Below are 14,036 nucleotides of genomic sequence, written 5' to 3'. Positions count from 1 at the left end.
TCGTGGGAGAGTCTAGGACCAGACAGTATGGTCTCCGATTGAATGGCACAAATTTAACACCAAGATGAGGAGGAAGCTTGGCAGCATCCAGGACAAAACAGCCCGTTTGGTTGGCACCACATCAATAAGCATCCACTCCCACACATGCTCAGTAGCAACAGTTTATTTTCTACAAGATATGCTGTAGAAATTTACCAAAGATCCTAGCCAAATCCATGATCACTTCCATGTAGAAGGACAAGGGTCTGAGATACATGGGAACACCAGCAACTGCAAGCTTCCCTGTCAGCCACTTTTCATCCTGACTTGGAATCCAGTCACTGTTGCTATATCAAAATCTTGGAATTTCCTCCCTAAGGGCACAAGAACTGCAGCAGTTCAAGAAGGCACCTTCTCAAGGGCAGCTAGAGATGGGTAATAAACGCTGCCCAGCAGTGATGCCTATATCCGACAAGAGAATAGAAAATTCTTATCTCAGAGAGTTGAGAGTCTTTGGAACTCCTTTCCACAGACAGCTGTGGGGGAAGAGTCCTTGTGTATATTTAAGGATGAGATAGAAGAGATTCTTGATCAGTAGGGGAATCAAGAGTTACAGGAAAAATGCCTGAAAGTGGATGTCAGAACTGTTGGATCAGGCATGATCCAATTGAATGGTGGAGGTTTGCAGTACCAAGCAGTCTAATTCCGAACCTATTTGTTATGATTTCATTACGTGAGCCAAAAGGAAACTGAGGGACAGGGTGGAACAAGGTTATTGGAATTAAGGAGACTGGTGTAGAGCTTTAGTACTGATTCGGCAATTGGGTTGAATGAACAGTTTCTCTGCTGCAGCTTCTTTGCGTTTTAAAAATAGGGAAATTTTGGAAAATGGGAAGTGCGTCCATTATTTGATTAACCGAGAGATTTCAGAGACCCGGGGAAGCTGGTCAATCCTGTTTGAATCTGGTTTGTTTCCTGAGCAGCCCTTGAACTAAAACACATGCAGACTCAGGTGACAGATAGAGCCAGTGACTTCATCAGGAAGTGAAGCCTAATTCTTCCTGCAAGTGAGGTGACGTCTCTCTGGGAGTTAACAAGTTTTTTTTCTGAAGAGCAAAGTGCGTGTGTGTGTGTGTGTTATTTCACAGAGTGACAAAAAAAATCCTCCATCCGATACATTTTTTTCTGCCCCCAAAACAGTGGGAGAAGTGAGGGGAAGTGTCAGTGAAATGCTGAGGTTCCGCCTATACCTGAGCTCAGGAAGATTGCTGGTTGGTTGAGAAAGTGGGAGCGGCTGTAGGGGAGGCTCAATGTTGCATTGGGTTTGTTCCCAGCAGCAGAAGTGCGAGCAGCAGCAGGCTTCTCGATAGCAGAAGAGTTCTCTCTCCCTCTCTCTGTGGATTACAATTGTCCAGGAGCAGCATCGAGTTTCCCGTTCCTGCGGATTGCAGTCAACTCCTTCTGAGCCGGCCCCCAGTCTGTGTGAAACGAGAGGAGGAGGTGAGCATTACCCTGAGATCTGTTTGTTTCGCTGGTAAACGTTGAATCCACAGCGAGCGAGCCTTGCCGCTTTAGAACTGTTGTTGCGATGAAGAGAAGTTCTGGTGCCAGTTTACTGCGCACTGGGAATGAATGTATGTACAGGTTAGATTTGATGCAGCTAGTTAGGAATCCCTCTGCCCCTCCCCCACCCCAAGTTAAATTGGGAACTGATTGTAGGAGGAAACTTTTTTATTTTGGTTTCTTTGATTAAAAGCTTCAGCATTTTGTCTACAGTGTTTGTAGAGGGTGGATTAAAGTGGCACTACCTGCTGTCAGCTATTATTTCAGGTTTTGTTGTTAGTCCCTGAGGTTTTGTCGTTGATCAGTCCTTTCCGTTAAATGGAGCCCTGCTTTCTCGAGTTAGTGAGCCCAGTGTAGCCCCCTGTGTCTGACGGAGTTGTTTTTAAAGCTCCCCATGATGAATGTTGGAAGGTAACCAAGTCTTGGGCCTTTCCACTGAGTGTGTCAGTAAATTATCGCTTGAAGCACCGTGCGGTGGAAAAGACAGAATTATTTATCGAAAATCTATGAGCAAAACGCTCAAAGTATTTTGCACAACATTCCCAAATGATCACCGATGCTGTGTTTGCTTCTTTCCAAGGTCTTGACAAAATCCCAGGTAAATAAGTAGATGAATTGAATCACCAGTGTATTCCTCCAGGGTGTACAGGTGGATGACTGAAGGATCTCCTCATATGGGCCAATGCATTTCACAGAGACGTAACTGTTAAAGATCCATAAGGAAAGGTCTGTGCCAGCTTGTCTCAGAGTTTTGGGTTAAGAAGTTTTTTTTTAACAAGTGTTAAGGGTCACCATGGATTGTACCTGGCAGCAATTGGCCTACCCGTCACTATTGGTGTGTTTGTTGTGAGATGGTACACCTGCCTGCTGATGGCAAACAAAATGGTTGTTAATGTATAACTCATCCAGTGATGATGTAACAAGGTGTGGAGCTGGATGAACACAGCAGGCCAGGCAACATCTTAGGAGCAGGAAAGCTGACGTTTCGGGTCTGGACCCTTCTTCAGAAAGAAAGCCCGTTTTCTGAAGAAGGGTCCCAACCCGAAATGTCAGTCTTCCTGCTCCTCTGATGTTGCTTGGCCTGCTGTGTTTGTCCAGCTCTACACCTTGTTATCTCATACTCCAGCATCAGCGGTTCCTACGATCTCTCAGTGATGCTGTAACCTGTTGTTGGACTGAGGGAGTGCCACTCTGTCAGTGCTGAGGGCGCACCACTCTGTCATAAACATCTTTTTGTTTTGGTTGACAGGTTAAGCTAAGATCTCATCTGTCTCCTCAGCTGTGTATAAATGATACAAATGCAATATTTCAGAGAGGCAGAGTATGCTGGGGAATATTTTTCCAAACGAGCGTCACTGGAGAAACGTTTTATAATCATTATCCCACTTGTTTGGGGGAATTTATTGTGTGCAGACTGGCTGCTGATAATCTTGCATTACTCAACCGCTGTGTATGAAGAAAAACTTTAATTTGTGCTTTATCCAGTCTGAATTTGGCCTGTCCATACTCTAGTATTAAGGATCCTTCATAGTCTTCATGACATGTTAAGAAGTGACTGGAAGGAATTGGTGTTTTGTACTGTGCAATGGAGCTGAGTTTATGTAAATTCTGCTGTTGCATAGCGGGCCGATTAATGTGTCAACTGATGTGAATTGAGCAGCTTCATTTCCAAACCACAGCAGCTCCTGGGAGATAATTCTGTCTGTGATGTCAACTTAACTATAAATAGTATAGAAAAGCAGAAAGCAAACATGAGCTATTGCAGTGATTCTTTTCAGCTTATGTTGACAGTTCTTCTGGGTAAACATAGGTGTGTCCCTGTTATTTGTCTAATGCTAGTATGGAATCTGCACCGTTAACTCTGTTCCCTAGGAACAGTAATTGGCCCCCTCGTTCTCATTTGCATACTGTCCCTTGGGAACATCATCTGAAGGCACACTTTTAGCTTTTGCATGTTGTCATGTGTGTCATGTTCCACAAGTCAAGATGTATAAACTCCTCATTAGTGACCCAAGATGATCACTTGCCCTGATTAATTGATTGCTATTCAAGACAAAAACAGTTTACACCAGCTTTCATCATTAACAGAAAATAACTATTTATTGTAACCCGCTGACCTTTAACTTTTGCAAAGAAATGAAATGATTTCCAAACTACTACTATGCAGCTTAAACTATATCCCTTTAAAACCCTGAATAGATACACACTAGTTCATTATGAAGGCAGACAAAAGACATTTTGACAACAATATTGTGGGGAAGGAGAAGAAAAAAAAGAAGGATAAACAAAATTCAGAAGACCAAAAGTCCAGATCTGAAGGGGGAAGGGTTCATTTTGTCTGTTACGGTTTCTTTTGATTTTAGCAATGATAATCATCATAGAGTTCCTACAGTGTGGAAACAAGCCTTTTGACCTAACAAGTCCACACCGACCCTCAGCATTGCACCCAGACCCATCACCCTATAATTCACCTAATTTATGCATCCCTGAACACCACGGGCAATTTAGCACGGCCAATCCACCTAACCTGTACATCTTTGGACTGTGGGAGGAAACCCATGCAGACATGGGGAGAATGTGCAAACTCCACACAGACACCTGAGGGTGGAATCGAACCCGGGTCCCTGGCGCTGTGAGGCAGCAGTGCTAATCACTGAGCCACCATGCCGCCTGTGACACATTGTATGTAAAGTGATTGTTCTTCATTACTTCAACTGTTGCTCCAATTTACCTTTTCTTGTTAGAATGCTTTCTTTTAAGCTTCTTTGGTTTTTCAGTGTTTTCTCCCAAGTGAGTGGAGGTGGAGGGGAAGAGGGGGAGAGATGTTTTCAGTTTGCTGGCCCTGGATATCTCTGGTTGCCCTTGCACTTTCACCTTTGTGACAAACTGCAGCTCAAATATTCAGAGGGCTGCTATAATCAGACGCTCAGTGTCACGCCGTCTTAAAGTATTCTCACTCGCTGTTTCCAAAATCAGCATTATTTCCCGCAGCTGAATATGAAAACCGTTTAACTTTTCTAAGTTGCAAAACTCTCCTGGCATTTGTCATAGCAGTGCCCAACTCCCAGTTCAGTGTCTTGTTCCAGCAAAGAAAAATGTGTGGTTTCACAATGTGTGCTAATGCTGCCGAGTTCTACCTCCCCACCAAGCCCGCTTGACTTATCTACTGTTGCTAAATTATCAGACTCTGTGCCCAACATTCAGTGCTGGATGAGCAGAAATCACCTCAAATTCTGAAGCCATTGTCTTTAGATCTCGCTACAAACTCCATTCCCAACCTACTGACTTCATCCCTCTCTCTGGTAGTAGTCTTAAGATTCAACCAGTCTGTTTGCACCCTTGGTGTTATGTTTGCTCCATAGATTAACTTCCTTTGCATCATCAGCAAAGCTATCTACATTGACATCAAGCACGTTGTCCCACTGTGCCTCATCTCGGTTCATCTGCCACTGAAACCCTCATCCGTGCTGTTGTTATTGCCGGACCTGGCTGTGCATAGTGTCATTCTACCTCCTGTAAACTTGAGGTTATCCAGACCTCAGCTGCCTCTCTCCTAACTCTTGTTTTCATCATTGCATCCCTTTCTTGGACCGACTGCCACTCCCTTGGAGCCTTTTAATTCTTACAGCTTCGATTCCACCCCTCCATTATTAGTTCTGTCTCTCTTGACTGTTTGACACCTCTGCCTCTGTAGTCTCCCTCAACCTTTAAGTCTTGGATTTAGTGTTGGGATTGAGTGAGTGAGTGAAACCAAAGTGGTGTGGGTACATGACGGAGAGGGGTGGAGGGTGGTGTGTGTGGGTTTGAGTGAGAGGGAGGATTGTCAGTGTGTTTCTGTGGGATTCGAGAGGAAATTTAAAACTCCAGAGTTCTTCCAACGAGAGAAACACAAGGGTGGGTTCTGATTCTCATCACTCCTCTGCCACTAATCACTCCGTACTCTCATCTTAAGCTTCCACTTGACAGAGTGATGACGTGACTCCAGGTCCACTGGCTGCTCTATCAGGGTCACTGATTTAAGATGGTTGGTCGAGGGGATGTGAGGAATCTTCTTCAGCGAGAGCTTCCTGCATGATAGAGGGTAGAGCCTGTTCAGTCACTGGAACCAGTGAGGTGTTTTGTGAACAAATACACCCAGCTTATAGCACAGAGGCCATTCAGTCCAACTTGGTCATATTTAGTGTTTAAGCTCCGCACAAACCTCTTTCCAGAGATCTATTCCATTTCACGCTATCATAAGCGATTTGCCTCAACCATCCCCTGCAGAGGTGATTTCTAAAGTCAAACTGTCAACTTTCTGATGTGGCAAGCTGAAAAACCAGAAAGCGCTGCAGGGCAACTGCTGTTCCTATGTATTCACTGTGATGTCCTTCTGCCTTCAAAGCTGCTTACCCCACCAACATATACCACCTCACCAGCCTCCGAATCCAACGCATCATCCTCCAATATTTCCACTACTGACAATCTGACCCCACCATCAAAAAAGATATTTCCCTCCCCACCTCTGTCCACTTTCTGCAGGGACCATTCACTCCGTGACTCCCTCATCAGCTCTACGCTCCCCACCAACCCCCCCCCCCCCCCCCCACCACCACCAATGCCTGGCACCTGTCCCTGCAACTGCAAGAGGTGCAACACCTGCCCCACACCCTCTCTCTCACCTCTATCTGAGGACCCAAACAATCCTTCCAGATCCAGAGATAACATGGTGTGAAGCTGGATGGATACAGCAGGCCAAGAAGGGTCTTCAGAAGGGTCCCGACCTGAAATGTCAAGCTATTTCCTGCTCCTCTGATGCTGCTTGGCCTGCTGTGTTCATCCAGCTCTACACCGTGTTATCTCAGATTCTCCAGCATCAGCAGTTCCTACAATCTCCTTCCAGATTCACCTGCACTTCATCCAACTTGCTGTGTTACACCTGTTGCTCCAGATGTGGCCTACTCTGTATCGGGGTGACCAAACGCAGACTTGGGGACCAAGTCACGGAGCATCTGCACTCTTCACATACCAACCAACCCAACCTTTGGGTTGCCATCCATTTTAATTCCCCTCCCACTCGCCTGACAACATGACCATCTTTGGCTGCCCCCACTGTCAGAGTGAGGCCAAATGTAAACTGGAGGAACAACACCTGATTTTTTGCCTTGGCGGCTTATAGCCCAATGGCCTCAACATTGACTTCATCAGCTTCAAAATCCCTCCACCCCCAGCTTTTTCCCATGTCCATCCCTCCCCCTCCTGACCTGACCTAACCTGTCCACCTTCCTACTCACCTATCTGCTCCACTCTTCCCACAGACCAATTACAATAACCCCCTACATGCATCCACCTATCACCATCTCTCCCACTCTTCCCCAGCCCCCACACCACTCCTTCTATTTATTTCTGAGCTTCCCTCTCCCTCCCCAGAACTGACAAAGGGTTTTGGCCTGAAATGTTGACTTGCCTGCTCCTCGGATGCTGTCTGACCTGCGTGCTTTTCCAGCCTCTCACCTATGGACTCTGGCTTGCAGCATCTGCAGTTCTTATTGTCTCCTAGCTTACCTCCACATTTGCTGCCTGAGTGAGTGACAGCTGTGTAACTTGCCATGTGCAATCATATCTCATCAGCCTCTCTGATACACTCGTTTATATGACTCACTATCATTGGAATGTTTGGCATTAGCCAGTTTGTTGCAGTAACCCATGCAGTTTTGTACCCAGGGTGTGGGATTCGCTGTTCAAATTCTTCACTTCAATCAAAAAATCACCACTGGCCCTGTTGCTGTGAAAGGACTGGAGTGGGAGCGAGGAAATAGTCGTTCGCTCTCTCGCTCTCTCCCCACTTTTTACAGGAGGAGACCATCCCTCTGAGCCTAGTGTTGTTAAGTTATATCGTGGCAGAACTTTACTTGTGCCACATCAGTCCTGGATGCTCAAGCTGTTGTTTTGAAGTTATTGCTCATTGTTGTGGACCCACCCATCTGGGGAGGTGCTTACTGTCTATTCCGAGACGTGCTGGGCAGGGGCCACAGGTGTGTCCCTCAGTAATTGTTGTGAATCTACGTTTTGTCAACACCCCAGGTACAGACTGCACGGGTTACAAGCTGGGCAGTATAGTAACAACACTAACCTAGTAATCAGGTGACCCAGCCTTATATCCTGGCTGGATTGGTGCAAGCCCCATCTAGTGGAATTTAAATTAGTTAATCAAAAATCTGGAATTAAAAGGTGGTCTCAATCCTTCATTGTTGTGGGGAAGAAAGTTTGAGTTCACTGATGTCCTTTAGGGAAAGAAATACTCCATCCTGACCTGGTCTGGCCTACGTGTAAGCCTGGCAGACTGAGGGCACTAAGGTGGTTGGTGCAGGGAATATGAAGAAAACCTTTTCACCCATAGGATGGTAGGTGTCTGGAATCCTCTGCCCGGTTTGGTGGTTGAGACAGAAACCCTCAACTCACTCAAGTCATTAATTGAGATAACGAAGTGTAGAGCTGGATGAACACAGCAGGCCGAGCAGGAAAGCTGATGCTTCGGGGCCGAGACCCTTCTTCAGAAATGGGGGAGGGGAAGGGGATTCTGAAATAAATAGGGAGAGAGTGGGAGCGGGAGAGAAGATAGATAAAGGCGAAGACAGGTGGAGAGGAGACAGACTGGTCAAAGAGGCCAGGGTGGAGCCAGTAAAGGTGAGTGTAGGTGGGGAGTTAGAGAGGGGATAGGTCAGTCCAGGGAGGACGCACAGGTCAAGGGGACGGGATGAGGCTAGTAGGTAGGAAAAGGGGGTGGGGCTTGAAGTGGGAAGAGGGAATAGGTGGGAGGAAGGACAGGTTAGGGAGGCGGGGACAAGCTGGGCTGGTTTTGGGATGCAATGTGGGAAGGGAAGATCTTGAAGCTTGTGAAATCCACATTGATACCATTGGGCTGCAGCATTCCCAAGCGGAATATGAGTTTCTGTTTCTGTTCCTGCAACCTTTGGGTAGCATTGTTGTGGCATCGCAGGAGGCCTGGGATGGACATGTCGACTAAGGAATGGGAGGGGGAGTTGAAATGGTTCACAACTGGGAGGTGCAGTTGTTTAATGTGAACTGAGTGCAGGTGTTCAGCAAAGCAGTCCTTATGTCTTCTCTTGGTTTCACAGATGTGGCCTCCTCTACATCGGGAACAGCGGATGCAGTATACCACATTTGCACATGAGCAGGTGAACATCTGCTTGATGTGGAAGGTCTTCTTGGGGCCTGGGATAGGGGTGAGGGAGGAGGTGTGGGGACAGGTGTAGCACTTCCCGTGGTTGCAGGAGAAAGTGCCGGGTGTGGTGGGGTTGGAGGGGAGTGTGGAGCGGACAAGGGCGTCCCAGACAGCGTGGTCCCTCCGGGAAAGCAGATAAGAGTGGGGAGGGGAAAAATGTCTTTGGTAATGGGGTCGGAGCGCAGATGGCGGAAGTGTCACAGGATGATGTGTAGGATGAGGATGATGCGTTGGATCTGGGTGTTGGTGGGGTGGTACATGAGGATGAGGGGGGTTTCTGTCTTGGTTGTTGTGGGGAGGTGGTGTGAGGGTCGAGGTGTGGGAAATGCGGGAGACATAGTCGAGGGTGTTCTCGACCACTGAGGGGGCGCAGTGTTGCGGTCCTTGAAAAACGAGGACATATGAGATGTTTGGTAGTAGAATGCCTCATCCTGGGAGAAGATGCTGCAGAGGCGAAGGAATTGGGAATAGGGGATGGCATTTTTGCAGGAAGGTGGGTGGGAGGAGGTGTATCCTAGGTAGCTGTGGGAGTCGGGTTTGAAATGGATATCGTTAATTGGCCTCATTCTGTGCTGCTATGTTTGTACAGTTCAGTGGACTCTTTTAACTGCCCTCTGAAATGACCAAATGAACGTTGCAGTTCAAGGGCAATTAGGGATGGATAGCAAATGCCAGCAATGCCAAGTAACTCATGAAAGAGTAAAATGAAGCCCTATGAACCACTTTAGTTATGAACACGTTGATTAGATCATTCCTTAATACTCTATACTGAAGGGAATTCAAGCTTAGTGTATGTGATCTGATAATTTAACCATTTAAGCCCTGGATCATCCTTGTGAATCTGCAGTCAAGAAGCTGATGAAGGCAGTAGGCTGGTCTCCGGCCGCGAAGGGAAATCTGAAAGGCATTGCACTGTTCCAGCACCTGGGCATTTCTCAGTCAATCCTGTCAGCTGCTTAATACAGTCTTCAGAGAATTGAGATCCATGAAATCAGGTAAATCTTTACCAGTGAGCAGACAAGTTGCTAAAACATTTACTCAGATGTTGGAAAGCCAAACCGAATATTTGAGATACATGAGATTGTCAGCAGCTGTAGGAAGAACAGGTCAGTAAGCATGTTGGGTGTGATGTTGGAAATGGATTCAGATATGAAGGACTGAGTTGACCAGAGATCCTGCTGATCTGTAGTACCCTTCTACAGCTGGTGATTTTATGAACGATTTCTAGATTGTGGGTTTCAGTTTTGGGTCAAGAGTACTAAAGAGATAGAACACTGGTTCTACTCCAGATGGAATATTTAAATCAGTTTCAGTCGTCTTACCTGAAGAGGGATGGCAAAGCTCGAGAAAGAATGAAGGGCAGACTGATGGACAGAGTCTTCGGAATAATATATCTCCGTTTTGAAACAATTCCTGGAACACCGTGTGGTTCTTCCCGTGAGAGCAGAGGATCTGTGGGAAGGTTTTAATACGGGGTGGGGGGAGAAAATGTGAGCACACTACCAGGGATGTACCGGCAGGAATGCGGCGCTGTTGGAGGGTCGATGCTGCGCTGTCAGACGGTCGACGTTGAGGGAGCGCTGCACTGTCGGAGGATAGGGCTGAGGGAGCATGGCACTGTCGGAGTGTTGGTGCTGAGCGTGTATTTTTGATGTGGTGTCAAATGGACAACACCTGCCCTGTCAGATAAATGTTAACATCCTATGGTCACTATTGTAAAAAAAAATTCCCAGGGAGATTATCCCAGTTTCCTGACCAATATCTATCTGCCAGCCATCACCCTTAAAAGGACAGGTCAGCTGATCAGTATCACATTGCTGTTTGCGGGACCTTGCTGTGTGCTGATCAGCTGTAGTGTTTCCTACATTACAACCGTGGGTACATGTCAGAAGTACTCAATTAACTGTAAAGTGGTTTGGGACAGGCTGGGAGAGATGCAAGAGTGATGAGACTTGAAACTGCATTAACCTCTATGGAAGTTTACTGGTGTACAGCTTGAAGCTAGAATCTCTGTTCCACAACTGGACTGAAATGTTCTGTGTGTTCCTGAAGCTGTTACTTTCTGGGATGAAAAGGTGGGGCTCCCCCCTGAGCGAATCTCCTTGTGTAGGTTCCGATTGTTCTCAGAACATAATCAGTTAAAATCCTTTTGTTATATTGACACCTTTCTTGACAATCACATGATGCCTACAGCAAATATTCCTTCATTGGTATTCCATCAAACCAAAGCACTGCAGCAAAATTGGGGAAATGGTGGCCAAGTGATTCCTAGATGATTATTCCCGAGACCCAGCTAATATTCTGGAGACCTGGGTTTGAATCCCATCACGGATGATGGTGGAATTTAATTAAATAAAAATATGGAATTAAGATTCTAATGAAAAGCATAAATCTGCCACCTTTAGCTGGTCTGGCCTACATGGACTCCAGACCCACAGCAATTAACTGCACTCTGGACAGTTAGGGATGGGCTTTAATGCTGGCCTAGCCAGACACACCCACATACCATGAACAAGTTAACAAAGAATACTTCAAGTATCAATTTAGCTTCACTAGATTGGGCTTGAGGGTGAGAGAGTTGCCTTATGAACGGCTGCTGTTTAAATTCTCTAATGTTGAGAAGGTGATCTCCATTGAAACCTATGAGATTCAGAGAGGTTTGGCAGGGTTTACACTGAGATGCTATTTTCCCTGCCTTGGAGACTCTCCCCAGATAAGGGGCTGATTGTTTCTGAAGAGGTGAGGAGAATTTTTTTCCCCCAAAGCATAGTGAATCTGTCATCATTCTGTGGTAGGGATTGTGGTGGAGAATTCATCATGTGGTAGAGAAACATTATTGCATACACTTAAAGCTGAGAGAAACAGCTGTTTGGCCACAGGTCATCGAGGAACAAAGGGAGTGGGTGGGGAAATGAAGCTGAGATAAAGGATTCCTCTGAATTGTTTTGAATGGTGGAGCAGGCTCAAGGGCTCTCGTTCTATTGCTTATATCTGATTACTCTCCTTTTAACAAGTGTCTCCTTGATTGGTTTATTTTGAAGGAACATCGCCAAAATTGTCTTGGACAACAAAGTGGGGAGCTGGATGAACACTGCAGGCCAAACAGCATCTTAGGAGCAACAAAACCTGATGTTTCGGGCCTAGACCCTTCATCAGAGATGCTGCTTGGCCTGCTGTGTTCATCCAGCTCTACACTTTGTTATCTCGGATTCTCCAGCATCTGCAGTTCGCATTATCTCTGATACCAAAATCATCTTGCTTTTGTTATTGCCTGAACTCTCTTGCTGCCCTTCTACATCAAACCCTCTAGTAAGGGGTTGGATTTTACTGCTTCCCTCAGCGCACTTGGTTCATGAATAGGTTTTGTTTCCTCAGGAGAAGGAAATCCAATTTCGGAGAGCTGCTACCCAATCAGAGGCTCTATTACTGACAGCAAATCTGAGGTGGCTACCACCAGCACTTCTCTCGAGAAGAGGTGGGGGTAGGGGTGAACTGTCTAGCGGGTGAACCTACGGTTCCCTTGGGTGTTAGGCTGGAAGGCCCCAGTGGGAAGGGACAAGGCTAGCCAGGGTCTATTTGACCACTGGGAGGAGTAAACTAAAGTGGGTAACTGTTTTAGGTTGGGGTATGCACTCCATTGGGTCCTGTCCAGGGGGAGCTCCTCCAGCTCCTGCAGAGAAATATATGGGAAGAGAGGTATCACGTTTTTGGGAGTGAATTCCAGAGCTAAGAATGCAGGCGGCTAAAGCTCATATTCCAGCTATGGCTCACAGCAGGAAAACATTAAAGGCGCAGGATCAAAACATGATATACTCGTAGAAACTTGATTACCTTTTTCCGGGGAAGAGGGAGCTGGAATGTAAGCACAAGCACGTTGTGTTGCTGTGAGTCATATTGATGTAAGCAGAAGGTTGTTAAGAACAGCAGTATAAATCAATAAATCATCCCTGTGCTGGTGAACGTGGAGTGGACACATCCTTGAACCAACCTGAGCAAAGATTAAGTGTGCTTTGTCACACAGATTCAAGCCCCCTTTAGACTGCAGTCACTGAATAAACTGCCCCTCCCCAGCAATTATATGAAGATGACGGAGAGAGGGCAAACAGACTCAGGCCCAGTGTCCCACACATAGGGACTGGGAACAGGTGGGAGGAGGCAAAATGCCCTTGCAGACAGTCAGGATCAATGCAGTGAGCCAAATGGCCTCCTTCTGTGACTCTCTGCCTCCTCTGCCCACTCAATTTAGGAGAAACTGTCCTTGGGATTAGTGGAGATGGAGTTTGGAAGTAGCTATCAGATCAAAAGTGGGGATAGGAGGAAAAATCTGCATTTCTTTTGTTGTTGTTCTTAATGATCCTTTACAAACCATCCTCTGAGCCTGGGGGATAGTGTAGTCTGTTCAATGCCTGCTTCACTTAGGGTAAATTGAGTTCCCCTTGGGTCCTTGTTGGCATGTTCAAGGGACCAATCTCCAGTGACATCTTCACATTGCTTAACTGAATATGACATCAAGGCAATGATCACTTAAATGGTGGAGCACGTTCAAAGGCTAAATCTAGTCAACCATTCCATTTCCTTGTGCTGTTAGGCAATGAAAATGAGAATCTACAGTTTAAAGTGGAGTCAGAGAGACAGGGGAGATGAGGGTAATTTTCCACCGATTGTGAATATGCTGTCCGAAAGGACAGTGACAGCACATTGAATAGTAATGTAAACTGAATAATGACTTGAGGGAGACACACACGGGGTTTTGGGAGTGAGCAGAGAGACATGGTAGATACACCCACTGTGCTGGGATGGGAATGCCAGGATTTTGACAATAGATCTGCATGGGTTTCCTCCAGGAGCTCCAGTTTCCTGCCTCAGTCCAAAGATGTGCAGGCTACATGGATTGGCTGTGCTAAATTGCCCATAGCGTTCAGGGATATGTAGCTTAGGTTGGTTATTGGGGGCTGGCTCTGGGTGGGATGCTGTGAACGTTGGTGTGGACCTGTTGGGCCAAAGGGCCTCTCTTCACACTGTAGGGATTCTGTGATTCTATGAAATACAAACAAGATCAAGTCTTGTGGGTCCAAGTTGCTTATAACTTGGTGTCGTGTGATTTTTGACCTTTGTCTAACCCGGTCCAACACTGGCGCCTGCACATCACAGTATCTTAGATTGTTCTGCGATCATCAACTTCTGAGCTTGCACCCATTAACCTGTCCTTCCTCCTGTTGAGATGTTCATGATAACCTTTTGTTTGAGCAGGCTTTTGGTCACCTGGCTG

The 14,036-nt window shown here is 46.4% G+C and overlaps 1 protein-coding gene across 7 annotated transcripts in view; it reads left to right on the top strand.

Annotated features, from left to right (window-relative positions):
• Positions 1-14,036, top strand: part of LOC125459128 (ras association domain-containing protein 8-like) — a 160,783-nt gene that overhangs the window by 121,985 nt on the left and 24,762 nt on the right. The window contains exon 1 of one of the 7 annotated variants that reach the window (XM_048545074.2): positions 1,126-1,479. The exons of 5 other annotated variants lie outside the window; for them this stretch is intronic. The gene's annotated coding sequence lies outside the window, so the exon portion shown is untranslated. Of the gene's footprint in view, positions 1-1,125; positions 1,480-2,170; positions 2,269-14,036 lie in introns of those variants that run through there. One more of the 7 variants, XM_048545078.2, reaches the window with a different exon arrangement.

This window comes from Stegostoma tigrinum, chromosome 17, assembly GCF_030684315.1.
Source record: "Stegostoma tigrinum isolate sSteTig4 chromosome 17, sSteTig4.hap1, whole genome shotgun sequence".
Taxonomy (NCBI): domain Eukaryota; kingdom Metazoa; phylum Chordata; class Chondrichthyes; order Orectolobiformes; family Stegostomatidae; genus Stegostoma; species Stegostoma tigrinum.
This window is presented reverse-complemented; position numbering and strand designations above follow the sequence as displayed.